Source organism: Aricia agestis, chromosome 10 (assembly GCF_905147365.1).
Source record: "Aricia agestis chromosome 10, ilAriAges1.1, whole genome shotgun sequence".
Classification (NCBI taxonomy): domain Eukaryota; kingdom Metazoa; phylum Arthropoda; class Insecta; order Lepidoptera; family Lycaenidae; genus Aricia; species Aricia agestis.
The window spans coordinates 16,830,821-16,845,017 of record NC_056415.1 but is presented as its reverse complement, the minus strand read 5'-3'; the positions used below and the strand labels follow the sequence as shown (position 1 = coordinate 16,845,017).

Sequence of the window (14,197 nt, the reverse complement as noted above, 5' to 3'; positions counted from 1 at the left end):
CAGGTGCGTTGCCGGCCTTCTAAGGGGTAATAGGGGAGGGTGGGGAAGGGAATAGGGGAGGGTACGGAAGGGAATAGGGGTGGGTACGGAAGGGAATAGGGGAGGGTACGGAAGGAAATAGGGGAGGGTAGGGAAAGGAAAAGGGTAGGGGATTGGGCCTCCGGTAAACTCACTTACTCGGCGAAACACAGCGGAAGCGCTGTTTCACGCCGGTTTTCTGTGAGGACGTGGAAGCATGGCTCTCCCACGTCAATCATCATCTAGTATTATAATATTTAATAACACATAGTAGTACAAGGCAGGCAGTGTGCATTATGATTTGCGTCATCTAATCCCATCCTAAGTTAGTATAAAATTGTTCAGTGATTACTTCTGTATTGGCTCTTCCATTATAGTATTTGTCATTGTTATAGAATACATCAAAGTATATTATAGTTATTGAATATGTGTCAGTTACTTTTTTTGACACAAGGGGCGTTATATTTTTTCATTGTTATACGAAATCTAGTTAAAGTCCTCACTGTGAAAGGTGCTACTTCTCACACTCAGCATTTACTTCAATTAACTGTAATATCTGGACATCACATTTTTTAACATTATGATTACTGGTAATATACATATTATTGAATTTTTAATACACCTTTGCATAAACATGATTAAAAGTGTCCTCTTGGTTATCTTCTTTTATTTTTAATACCCACCATGTAGTGGTCGCTATCACAGTTGGCGCCACGGTAGGATCTTACATCTTGAATCGTATTTTTGCGTCTTCCTTCTATAAGGACGTAATCGATTTGGTTGACAGTTTTTCCATCCGGTGATTTCCAAGTGCCCTTATATATATCTTTATGTGGAAACATAGTGCTCTTTATAACAATATTTTTGGATGTTGCAAAACTTATAAGTCGTAGGCCATTGTCGTTACTCGTTAGATTGTTCGTGTTTGGTATGCATCCCAATGGTTGGTGCAAAAATAACCTCACGTCCAATCTTAGCGTTAAAATCGCCCAACATAATTTTTGTATCATACCTTGGTAGCTGATCGTAAACTAAGTCGAGGAGTTCATAAAATTCATCCTTTTCGTTCTCGTCAGCTACTTCGGTAGGGGCGTACACGTTGATTAAAGAGATGTTAAAGAATTTACTTCTAATACGAAGAGTTGAGATTCTGTCAGATATTACTTCAAAACGAATCACGTTCCCTAATAGCCTATTTGCAACTAAAAAGCCCGTGCCGCGTGTATGGCATCCAGATTCACCGCCGCCGTAAAACAAAGTTGAGGCTAAAAAATATCTATGTTACATTTATAAATTATCTATGTTACATTCACCTTTACCAGGCCATCTTACTTCTTGGAGGGCTGCTATACCTACGTCATATCTATTTATCTCTTTATTTACTTGGTAGATAGCACCGGGTCTAAACAGAGAACGTACATTCCATGAGGCCAATCGAAAGTCCGTATTTCTTCGCCAAGGGTCATCGGTATTTGGATCAGATCGTTTATTTCTCTTAGTCGGTTTCCGAACGTGTGATTTTTCCGTGGGCGGGGTGTTAACCCGCCGCACAACCCCCAAAATGCTGGAGGACCGCATCCTACGTTGGTCGGCGAGTCAATATGACTTAGCCGGGTAGCTAGCTAGGCTGCGCTACCGACCTCCCCCCATCCGCCACCCGGGGGACGCCCCCCTACGCTGTGTAGGCCCAGCGCGGGTATTAAAATAAAAGCTAAAATTACGACATATAAAAAATCTCACAACAACTTAGGAATAAATATAGAAAATCTTAAGAATGATGCCACAAGGAAAACATTTCAAATTCAATTAAAAAATACATTTAACGATTTAGCTGTAGAGGACACAAATATAGATAATATTTGGACAACAACAAGAGACACCATCAAAGTACCAACTTGAATCCTGACCTGTGACCATTGTTCATATTTCTAATTTTAATGTTTGCACGTCGAAAAAATATCGACCAAAATATGTGAGACAAATTGTAAATCTTATTTTACCATATTTTGCAAATAAAATTATTATTATTAAGGTAGGCCTAAATATAAACCGCAAGAAAACAGAATACGCTATAATAACACGCTATAAAAACGCTATAAAAACACGCGCACAAAACTAGAAGACCTGAATGTGAGAGGGATTTCTTATAAAGGGACGGACAAATTTAAATACTAAGGCTACACCATTACCGACACCAACACGAGACAGGAGGAAATAAACACCCGCATCCAAAACACCTTACGATGCAGCGCGGCACTTCACGGAGTGTTAGTGTCCAATCTCCGAAGTAGAAAAATTAAGATCGCCATTTACAAGTCTGTAATAAGGCCAATACTTATGTACGGATGCGAGACCTGGACGCTTACACTCGATGAAGAGAATAAATTACTGGTAGCTGAAAGAAAAATCCTCCGCAAGATCTTGGGCCCGGTGAAGACAGAAGATGGAGGAACTAGAATCCGAACCAACGCTGAAGTTGAAGACCTCATGGCCGAGCCCAATATTATTGGCGTAACAAAATCCCAGCGACTTCGATGGCTCGGTCACGTTGCAAGAATGGGGGAGGATCGCGCCACTAAAATGGCGTTTCTTGGACGTCCGATCGGGCGACGACCTGTCGGCCGTCCACGGTACCGGTGGCTAGATGTCGTGGAGTCGGACCTGCGCGATCTTCAAGTCACAGAGTGGCAAGAAACTGCGCAAGACCGCGACAAGTGGCGCAAACTCGTGTCGGAGGCCAAGATCCACTTTGAGTCGCTGAGCCATCGTAGTAAGTAAGTAAGTCTTGGTTATCTTCTAACAGACTCATAAATTAACGAATGACAAACAGTTTTCCTGTTTCGACCTTAATCTGTTAACGTTGTCAATATTAACAACTTAACGATCGACAAGAATGCAAGTTACTGTGGGCAGAGTTTAAAATTCGACCTTCGAACTACGATCGGAGGGCTCGGGCCTTTTGTAGGGCGGCGTAAAGGTTAAAATCGTTTAGCAATATGAAGATTCGAGAAGTTAATGGAAATTTTGTTTTGACACAATCATAATATTATGAAGCTGTAGATTATACGCGCATTTTATAATGTTCCGCAGCGGAGTAGGCAGCATTTCTGTACGTTTTTATTACCCACTAGCAAATCCGTTGCGCCGACAATAATAATTGTTTTTCGACTGATTATCGTACATTTTTCCGGGATAATACTATCCTATATCCTTTCTCGAGTCTCAAATTATTTCCATTCTGCATACCAATTTTCATCCAAATCGGTTCATGGGTTTGGGCGTGAAGAACAAACAGATATACACTTTCGCATTTATAATATTAGTATGGATTTTGCGATAGGTTTTTGTAATTTTATAAGATTTTTTGTAATTTATTTTAGTAGTTTAATTTTTTCTTAAGTTATCTCATAAATAAAAACTCTTAACAGTTACAAATTACTGTATTACTTTTGCAACTTTACCTGTATTTCAACAAAAAAGCAAAAAAATTCAGCATTCCACGTCCAAACTCGTTCAATAATTTTGGAGGTATTCCGAGGCAAAAACCTTAGGTTGAATATTTCACAACATTATAATTATTGCACGCGAGAAATGTTAATAATCGTGATTCTTGCTCTTATAAACACTACAAGAAAATGTTTTAAAAGTTTTGAGGTAAAATAAAATGTTTAAACTATATCACACAATACAGTTTTTTTTTATGATATAAGGGGGCAAACGAGCAAACGGGTCACCTGATGGAAAGCAACTTCCGTCGCCCATAGACACTCGCAGCATCAGAAGAGCTGCAGGTGCGTTGCCGGCTTTTTAATAGGGAATAGGGAAATATGAGAGGGTAGGGAAGGGAAGGGAAGGGAATAGGGGAGGGTATGGAAGGAAATAGGGTAGGGGATTGGGCCTCCGGTAAACTCACTCACTCGGCGAAACACAGCGCAAGCGCTGTTTGACGCCGGTTTTCTGTGAGGACGTGGTATTTCTCCGGTCGAGCCGGCCCATTCGTGCCGAAGCATGGGTCTCCCACGTACATGTGAGGACGTGGTATTTCTCCGGAAATTAGTAATATGTTACATATTATATATAATATAATGCAAATACTTATAATATTAAAGACGTTATAACAAAAAATAGTTGTCTTTAGACCGTATAGAGTATTTTTGTAGAGAACAATATTTTTTCTGCTCAAAATATCCGTACTTAACGGAATTTTGCATCAACCTTCTTCTTGAAAACACATTTGCAACACAGAGTCAAGTTTTACGTGATGTGATACTGCAGTTTTGGGCTCTCTAAAAGTATTTCCATATTGCTTCTTTTTCATTACATCTCATTTGGGAAGTAAAATCTTAGTCCAGCAGCGAAAAATATTTCTCAAATGGACCAACGACGCGAAGGTCAAAAACACATGACGATATTATGTTTACAAAAGCAATATTTGCGTTTTGGACGTGGTGCGATGGACTTTGGAGGTCACCTCAGATACTGGTAAACGAAATTACGCATTTCGTTTTCATATTATGTACCCACATGTTATGTATATTGTTTTTCCTTTGCTTACTGAAGAGTAGAGCAAGATGCCGTTTAAGGAATTTTTACAGCTTAGAAACGTGTTGAGAAAATGTTAAAATGCTCAAATTAATGCATAATATGTACATAAGTGTTTAATAGATAATAATAATAAATTGATACGTCATTTTGAGGAATGTTGTGTAGCTCTACATTTAACATTATTATGTGTCATTTTCAATTCAATTTGATTGATAAAGCTTCATACTGAGCTTTATAAATCAAATTGATTTGCGCCAATAAATAATACTAGCTATTTGGCCGAGCTTTGCTCGGTATTCGATAAAACACGAATAAAATGACATTTTCTAAAAAATATTCCTAGCTAGATCGATTTATCGCCCCCGAAACGCCCTATATACTAAATTTCACGGTGTATACTTTATAGCAGCCTTTCCCAAAGTGGGCGATAACGCCCCCTTGTGGGCGCTGAAGGTCTAAAGGGGAGCGGTGTGAGACCCTGAAAAAAAAATGGGGGCGTTGGTAGAGGCTGGGGGTGATTTCTTTCATCTGGATGCATCTTAAATTGGAACAATGGGGGCGCTAAAACATAATTTAGTCTTAAACATAAAATAAGTTTGGGAACCCCTGCTTTATAGTCTATGGTTTGAAAAAGTAGTTTCTTAGATCCAAGTGTGAGTAGAGTCATGGTCTCTAGTCTTTACGTAAGTAAAGTAGAGACTCTCACATAAGAGTAAAATTACACATATATTATGAATGCTAGTAAAGTTCAATTACATATTATATTAATTTTATATAATAATATATTATTATTTTATATATAAAAAAATTTAGATAGTAAGGTCTTACTATTATGACAGTCCACAGTCGCAACAAAGTATGCAACTGTGCTTGCGCTGTGTTTCGCCGAGTGAGTGAGTTTACCGGATGCATAATCCCCTACCCTATTCCCTTCCCTACCCTTCTCTTTTTCCTTTCTTACCCTCCCCTATTCCCTCTTAAAAGGCCGACAACCTGCAGCTCTGGTGATGTTGCGAGTGTCCATGGGCGACGGTACTTGCTTTCCCTCAGGTGACCCGTTTGCTCGTTTGCCCCCTTATTTCATAAAAAAAGTGTTTAATGAATATTTAGTGTGTACTTAATTTTACCGGTCTCTAATAATTGGAAAATGTATAGTGTTTGCCTTGACTACGACCTTTTATGTAATAACAATAAGGACATATCACATGCTAATAGTATTAACTATTACATACTCTTGAATCACATGCGAGCAGGTGCGCCAAGTTCGTTCGCCCACTATGGCGAGGATCGCAAGGTCGCGTTTCGATCTATCAAGGATCGACATTTAACGTGATTATTATACAGTCAGTCACCTAACACATTATATAAGTATAAGTCCATGTTAGCGAATCGAAGTACAATTAAACATTATATAAAATGTTAAATTTAAAATTTTCTAACTCTTTATTTTGATCACAGATTCAATTAGGATTTAAAATTATGTTTATTATTAAGTTTCATACAGGTTAAGTGTATCTCATTATAGATACAAAAAGAAAGAGAAAGAAAAAAAAAGTGGACTGTGGAAGATAGAAATAGAAAAACGGAGCCTAAAACGTACCTAATGCATTAAAGATAATTATTCACAATTATAATTAAGTAAAAGAGGAAAAAGATACATAGATAAATGATGTAGCTTGCAACACGTTTGTCTTTGATGCTACCAAAATTCTTGATAAATACGAAATTCCAATCAAAATCAATACAGATAATAAAAATTAGTAGGAATATTAATGTGAGTATTAGTGAAGACAAAACTCGTCGACCTCGGTCCAGTGCGACAGAGCCAGGCTGTATAACGGAAACCTTCTATAATAATAAATAACAAAAATAATAATAAACGGATATTTATTTTTAATAGAATACCTAAATAATAAATTAATTAGACTAAAAACCTGATGATAATAATTATCAATTGCTAAGAACACTCTCGATCGTTTTAGGATTCAAACAAAGAAAACTAGACCTAATTCGGTCCATCTGTTTAGGTGATACGATGCGATGGACAGACATATACACGCAGACAGACTGACACGCTTAACTTATAACACACCTCTTCTTTGTCGGGGGTAAAAAAATGTCAACCGATCAGCATCGTTTTTGAATAGATAAAATCCACTTCGGATAGATTTAGGTAGTTATATTTGAACGAGCGAGCAACAATCACAATTCACGAAATATGTGACGACGGTGTAGCCAAACCGCTCGTTAACGCGGACTTATACAGGGTGTAACAAAACTAAGTGATAATACTTTAGGGTGTGTACGTGTTCCTTGTAGAGAGTTCACTGTGAAGGTAGCAGCGCTGAAAAAGCAAATTTTTTTCACTTTTGTATGGGGAAACTCGTGACGCTGGGGCGCTTGCCCATACAAGTGAAAAAAATTGGTCTTTCAGCGCTGCTACTTTCACAGTGAACTCTCAACAAGGAACACGTACACACTCTGAAGTATTATCACTTAGTTTTGTTACACTTTTTGTACTCGTAGTCGTACATCGAGCCTTAGGCTACATATAAAAAAATAGTTGCTACGTAACTTAGGCCAGAGTAGACAGAATGATACCGTCCGTCTCTTTGCAGTCGAACTACTGGTCGTTATATCTATTGTGCTTAGGCTTCGTTATGTCAAATCCCATACATTTTTGATTTCTAACTTTGCTGTCTGTAATGCAGATTGAATTCATCTCCGTCTACGTCTACAATAAATCCGGCGAAACAAATCCAGTATCGTATATCAAATAATACTGAAGTAAGTACGGAACTGGCTACCTACTGCAGTAGGTAGCCAGTTCCGTACCGTTTCGGTCCGATAGCAATAAAATTGAAAGAAAGCTTAAACTCCTTTTATTTCAGAAAGTTTTATTACTCGGCGATTACTTTAGTTAATGACACTGAAAAATTATAATAAATACTTAAATTTGGTACAGAAAATGGAGGCAAATTACCTTGTACACTTTTTACAATAAATCTTTTACTTTTAGTTAGTTCTAGCAGGCTTAGCATGACCAGTCACACTAGAGAAAATATGCAAAATAGAAACACTGAAAGATTTCCTTTGTCAACCTGTAAGTTTGTCTTCTATAACGTAGAAATAAACATCTTTCTTGGTGATTAATTGCTAAGCATATTATGACCCAATTTCACCAACCTATGTTTGTTAAATCCTAACGAGGCATTACTTATCGGAGCTTAGAAAATTAAACAGACTGTTAAAATTCTTATGTCCCACAGTAAAAATTTAACAGCGGATTAGTAAATGCAATGTTATGTGAACAACTATCAATTCGTTCATTCTTGTTAAAAGGCGACGAAATTGCAATGTACAAGATTAATACGACATGTTTGCTGCAATGTGTCACTTTCTTCCATAGTAGTATAATAGTAGATAATGCGACCAAATTAAAATATCACTGTTCGCATACATTTGTTACGCTATAATAGTTCTTCTTAATTTACCAGGTTAATAATTATTATCTGTCAAAGCTGAAAACATGAATCATAATACAAATTTTTATTTACATATTTCGGTTTGGTAATTTTGATACAAGTTAGTATATTTGCAATGTCAAGGAAAATCCGAGGGCTGAATTTTTGGCAAAGTGAAAATAAATAATTATTCATAACCATGAAAATAATGAATAATAAAGACGTAGCGGAAACATGGCGGAAAGACTCAAAAGTCAAAACAGATTCTTTTATTGATATTGCATATTATTGTCTTTGAAAGTTGTTATTTTGACTCATATAGCCTATTAAATATTTAACGGACCTCCATAGCAGGAATTAAATTTAACATCGTGTTAGGTGATTTAACATGACATTAGGGCATGGTGGAACGCTCGATACCTCTAACAGGCCATTAACTGATTTAACAAGCCATTATTTATTTAACATTGCTTGATGAAACTGGGTCTAATGATCGTGTTACTACGTGAATACAGAGGAATATGCCTAGTACCTAGGTATATACAGAAAATCTTATTGAGGCTTATCGTATGTCACATTAAGTATACAGTATGATATCAAAAGTCAGCCATGTGGAACAGGAAACAATAATTTTGCTATTTCATGTAATATTATGCAATGCAATACGTAGTATACCTATTGTATCTAAGAATTTAAAATGTGAAGTAAGTACATAAATATTTTATAATTTTTCATGACGTGTCGTAATTCATATTTAGGTTTTGAAAATGTGACTTTATTTTAGGAATATTAATTCAGTAAGTTTAAATAATTATTGTTTACTTTAAAACAGTTTTCAGTTTTCTTACCTCCGATTGGTCCTATAAGCCAACGTTATCCAGAGTAAAATATTGGTAAAATAAAGCTAGACGCTTCTAAACGACAATTTCCACTAAAAAAAACTATCTATCAAAGTAAACAACATGGCCGAAAATCAACGACCTTTTCCTGCGTTTGAACATAAACAGAGGTCACCATATCTCTGATAAATGCGAAAGTGTGTCTGTCTGTGAAGCCCAATCCACTGAACTGATTTTGCTGAGGTATGAAGATACTTTGAGTCCCGGAAAAGGACATAGGATAATTTTTATCCTGGAAAAATGTACGGTTTCGACGCGAAAACTACTTTTGGCGGAGTTACGGGCGTCATCTAGTTACTAAATAACACGGGTTACAAGTAACCCTGTTCTCGGTTTGAGAATCTGATGCAATGCGGTTGACTAGTGAACGGAACGTATGAGTTACACCTAACGCAATGTTTCGGGTTACCATTATTACTACAGCTGCAGCTGGCATCAAACGGGTGCATTATCGTCTTTCATTCTCATATTTTACTCCACTTTACCCAAAAAATTACCGGCCACACTTAAAGACATTTAATTATCACTTAATTTTAATTTAATGAATAGTTTGACAGAATATGGAGTTAATGTCAAAATCTTCGTCAATCAATAAAATTAATGGCGAATATGTTTATGAAAAATGCTCTGAAATTGTTTTCAAAATAAAATGGATCTCGTTGATGTCTTTTGTACTATCGAATCATAACTATTCATAATATTATGTTGTTAGGATCTACTACATACCTATATACATATATAATATTATATTATTATTCACTTAAAGTTTGAAGTAAGTCATCGATGTATGAACATCATAACTTACCTACTTATAATCTCATATCTTTAAACGAGCAATTCTTGTTTATGTATATATAATTGGAATCTTGGAATCGGCTCCAACGATTCTCATGAAATTTAATAGGCATATAGGGGGTTTCAGGGGCGATAAATCAATCTAGCTAGGAATCATTTTTAGAAAATGTAATTTTATTCGTGTTTTATCGAATGCCGAGCAAAGCTCGGTCAAACAGCTAGTATCTATGTACTTATGTCATAAACTCTGGAATATAGAAAATACTTATTCCATTGTAAAAATTATTTTGTTTATTATCATACAGTTTTTTTCTGTACTGTATATATAAAAATACCTACTAACTATAGTAAGTACAAGTGCACAATGCACGGTAGCCGGAGTATGCGCATGCGCAGGCATGCGGTGTTTACACACAATGGGCACAATCGTATGGGAGCGTTTTCTCTGGCTTTTCAATCACAGACTCATTGTTACACGCACGGACTTAGGCTGCGCTCACACTGCAATATAAATAGTTAGGACTGGTTCACACATTGTAAAAACCATTTATAGTAACTAGTAAGAGACGGCAAACATAGAGCGTTGCATGTACCATTTTTTCATAACTTCTTTTGTAATTACAAAGAACAAAGACAAAACTTGGTCCAATCGTCTGCAAAAAAGATATATGCAGAAATTGGACTGAGCTATGCTCTACGTTTTAATTTACTCTAAAAATTAATCAATAATTATTACATAACACAACCAGATAATTTTCCTCAAATTAGACACCTCATCATTCTTGTTATCACACAAAACTTTATCTCTATAATAATCGTTTGGTAGAGTTTTTGAGTTTACCCTTTATTGAACTATTATCAAACAGCTCTTTTAGTAGCTCAAAAATCAAAGCCGTATAATGCAGTAAATAGAGAATCGCACGATCGATTCTGGCATGTCATGTATAGAAAGCATTTAGTATTCACAGCAAGCCGGAAACGAACTCGTGTGCAGTTGGCCGATAAGTGGAATATAAACATTAAACAGTGATATGATGCAAAAAATATGCTGCATAACACCAACTAGCTCTAAAAATTAAACAGCAGAGTTGTAGCTATATGCAAGTCAAATTAAAGCAATCTATATTATACTATACAGTATTAAAATGTGAAAATATGTCTGTCTCTCTGTTAGCTCTTCACGCCCAAACCGCTAAACCGATTTTGCTAAGTATGGAAACACTTTAAGTCTCGGGAAAGGACATAGGATACTTCTAAACCAGGAAAAATGCACGGTACACGCGTGATAATCCGCACCAAAATTCTGGCGCAACGGAGTTGCCGACGTCGTCTAGTATCCTCATTAAAATTTGTTACTGAAATTGTGCTTTTTGTGTGCATGCTTTTTAAAAACCTTTTTTTTTGTTGACGCAGGGAATATCTTCAAAAAGATACATTGGTAGGATATGTGGGAGAGCCACGGGACTCTATCGAACAACTTCCGATGCTCTCCCAGCACATTGCTCTAACAGAGCTCTTCACGGAACTACATTCGAAGGCTAGCCCGGGGTACTAATTCCCCATATACCTAAGCCCTAGCTAGTAGCAGGGAGCAAAACGCTCTGTAGACTTGCGGCATTATGCTTTTTAAAAACCTACATACACATAGCATTACCAATACAACAATAAAAAAAAAGTTTACTTATTTCTTTTATAAACTATTACTTTTGGACGCGAGTTTTAACCATTTTACCCATCCTAAAATAAGAACACGACGGTTCCAAAAATAGTTTTTACTTCTAAATATTACCCGGTACTTTTTCTCTAGCTTTTGCACCTTTAGATGGCTAAAATGCAGATAAGATTTTGAGGGACCTACAATCTTTGATAGCGCAATCATATGGCGAAATATTCAAATTCTGGGCGTATTTTAAATAGCATAAGTACTTGATCACTATCGATCAAGCAGATGGAACAAGGTGACCATGTTTCACAATGTAATGGCAGACGGACAGAATTTCTTTGACGTGCGAAGGCTAGTACCCTAACAATAGGTAATTGATTGTTTTGCAACCGATCGTTGAAAATTTTGAGGTTATTTTGCCGGAGATGTGGTGAAACTTCCATAGATTCTATGGCAGTCTGCCAGCCTTCATAAAAATCCTTAATATTGTGGATTCGAAAGTGTGTTTGCCTATTACGTTTAAGTCTAGCTTAGACCCCTGAATTAGTTTTAATAATATGTGGTTGTGTAATTTGTTAGTTGATACACAAAATTTTCATGGAGTTATCAAGGGTGTGCCTTCACGGTTCGGCCTTACAACCAGATGACCGGTAACCTGTTAACACATGGGAAAACGTACGACTGACATGGTGATCTATCAACGCACAGCCCAAAGCACTGAACCGATCAGGCTGAAATTTGGCATGCAGGTAGATGTTATGACGTAGACATCCGCTAAGAAAGGATTTTGATCAATTCTACCTCCAAGGGGTTAAAATAGGGGATGAAAGTTTGTATATAATAAAACTTCTTAACGCGAGTGAAGCCGCGGGCAAAAGCTCGTGTTTGTATAAATTATTTATGGGAGGTCTTCTAAAGTTAAAATTCAGCCATTTCATCAATGCCTTAAAATATTTAGTGGCTACGTTGAAAAAGTTGAGCATGTCTCAACCGTCGAAACCCATCAACTTAATGTACCTGTTAATTATTTACTTCAAATTGATCCGGTTTACGAAATTTCAAAGCTTCTTACTTAGTATTTATATTTTACTGACCGGCAAAAATGCTTTTATGTGCAATTACAACATTAAGCGATGAACACGATCTTTTCACTTCGCTAATTGGAGTAATATTAATGTTATCTGAAATCTTATTTCGAAACGACGCAAACATACTGGCGAACTTGCGTAACGCACCGTTATTAATAATGTGGTACTAACGTTATGGCTCCTTTGATATTCTCAGCACGTACGTGGGTCTAAGGCCTGAGTAGTAAGTAGTAAACCTTGCGACACGAGGAGTATTATATATTCAGTAAAGACAAAACTAGAGAAAATACAAAATTAATAGGAAAAGTACTTCGCTTTTCTGTGGGCTCTAGCCTCTACCTATAACAACGCTTTTACTTAACAGAGAAGTGCCTAAGTTATTTTTCTTTTGAGAAATCTCAAAGTCGCATCAGCATTCAGCTGTAATTCTGAAAATAAGTTTTTTTTTCATGAAATAAGGGGGCAAACGAGCAAAGGGGTCACCTGATAGAAAGCAACTTCCGTCGCCCATGGACACTAGCTGCAGGTGCGTTGGCGGCCTTTTAAGAGGGTATTAAATAGGGCCCCCGGTAAACTCACTCACTCAGCAAAACACAGCGCAAACGCTGTTTAACGCCGGTTTTCTGTGAGCCCGTGGTATTTCTCCGGTCGAGCCAGCCCATTCGTGCCGAAGCATGGCTCTCCCACGTCACAACTAATAAGTAAGTAATAATTGTTTTTTTTCCTATGTGCTTTTTAGATGATTATAATGAATTATGAATAGTAAATTATAATACATTATACATTGCAGAGATTGCAGCAGAAAGAAGTAGACTCTCATTTAGAATAATTAATGTTGATTTAAGGAGAAAATCGTGTTGTATCAAGAACCTATAAATCATCATAGAATGTTGCTAACGATATTAACTGTTGTCACCTACTCAGGCTTCAATCGACAACGGGCTGATATTACTTACTAATGACATTAAGTAACATTGTAACTGTAGATAATTATATATTAGTATGTTTATGACAAAACAATAGGTACTCTGTCTAGCATTTAGACATGAATTAGTCACTTATATTGACGATACTATACTTGGTGATGCACGTTTTTTCCTGATGATTGCTACAGCATCTTGATTCTACAAAATACATTCTCATGTAGAGAAAGAAAAACTTTGGGACTTTAAAGCCAATTTTTTTGTCTTTTCTGCGCCTAGTTATTTTGATTATACCTTAAAAGAGACTAGCTACTAATAAACAGTCAACGAGTACCTTGCTACAAAAGCCTTTATGAATTTGCATGTAGGTTGTTTGCACACCTAACCGACGCAGCGAACCGCGAAAAATGTATGACTCTGGCAGTCGACAGATCTATTGACTGAAACGTTTGACAAAAAAGAGCAGCCTCTTCATCATAGTCAGGAACATAATCAATAATCATAAAGCAAAATAATACATCGGATAAGCATGTTGTATCGCTTTTTCGCCACTCTTCCGCATCGGTTTTCAATCAACCTAAAAAGTCTGTCTTTTTCTATTCTATAATAATAGAAATTACATAAACTTTATACCGCTACTTGCACATGCAAAAAATACTTCCTTTCACGCAAACAAAAATATTTATACGCTTTCTTAGGAAGCGTATTTATTTTATTGTGCACGCGAACGATGTTCACATATACTGAGGTCGGGTTACACAACCAACGACCAATGGCAAAGGTGATTGTGGATCTAGAGGTA

The 14,197-nt window shown here is 36.7% G+C and overlaps 1 protein-coding gene across 1 annotated transcript in view; it reads right to left on the bottom strand.

Moving 5' to 3' along the window:
• LOC121730899 (serine-rich adhesin for platelets-like) overlaps positions 1-14,197 on the bottom strand; it is a 110,529-nt gene that overhangs the window by 93,015 nt on the left and 3,317 nt on the right. The gene's annotated exons all lie outside the window — the stretch shown is intronic.